The following is a 1,149-nucleotide window of genomic DNA, read 5'->3' as shown; positions in this document are numbered from 1 at the left end:
TAGTAACCTACCTATCACACAAATGCTTCTTCTTCGTACTCTTACTCAATTGCGAACCTATCAATCGTGACAGATTTTTAATCCATGTGAAATGACCGATGACGTTTTCATCATTACGTCTTGAGTCTTGCAAATACAACAAGTTTACATGTTTCTCTTTCTTCTCTTTAGTAAGACGAAGAGGAACGATTTCATTACCATCGTTTTTTCCACCTCTCTCTCGCTTGGTAAATACGTTGATAGATATATCATTCAAAAATTCAAATTTCGTAATTTGTTTTGAAGTAACGGGAAACTCGATACCTTCAACACGGTAGTATAATGTGGATACGACGATTTTCTGTATACATATTTTTCTGCAGGGTACAGAACGGCGACCACCAACCAGGCGAAACATGCATTCTCCATGGAACGCATGTTGATCACCGCCTTCTTCAGCATAATTTCTCGCGGCAGCTCCACCCAACATCCCACATGCATGGGATTAAACTTGTTAACATTTACAATCAGATTCGATATACGTGACAGCGCCCATCCACTGTCACGTTCCTGAAATTCCTCCAATGCTGCTAAAATATCATCCATCACGTGTTCATCGTACCACTCTCGCAAATCGGATGTATTAAAAAGCTCGTAATTTTTCGTAGTGATACTCTTAGCAGATCTCTTAGCATCCGCGACGAATTCACCGTTGAATATCGTATTTACTTTTAAACAATTATATCTCTGAAGGTTATCACGAAGCCGATCGATAACGATATCTTTCACGTCGTCGAGAAACTGTCGAGGTTCGATGTAACCCGAATTCAACACCACACCAGTCAATACGCGATTAATAAAAGCTGTTTCAATCTCCAACCATGAAAATCCACTCTTTTGTGATTCGACACGACCAGAGCCAACATGTTCAAATCGTTGTCGTAAAACATTTCTCAAGCCTTCCAATCGTGCTACTTGAGCGATCGATGCATTTACGACTCCGGTTCGTTGACGTTTACTGTTTCGACACGTCTCCCGCAAGAAATCGAGATACTCGTCGCATTTTTGCTCCCATACCCGATATATGTCCACCGTATCGATGCTCGTCAGTAGATATACTGTAGCGGTTCTAACCCAGTGATACAGAGGCCTGACCGCCACCAGGCGGCG

Source organism: Trachymyrmex cornetzi, unplaced genomic scaffold, assembly GCF_001594075.2.
Source record: "Trachymyrmex cornetzi isolate Tcor2-1 unplaced genomic scaffold, Tcor1.1 scaffold950, whole genome shotgun sequence".
In the NCBI taxonomy this organism is placed as follows: Eukaryota; Metazoa; Arthropoda; class Insecta; order Hymenoptera; family Formicidae; genus Trachymyrmex; species Trachymyrmex cornetzi.
Note: the sequence above shows the minus strand (reverse complement) of the source record.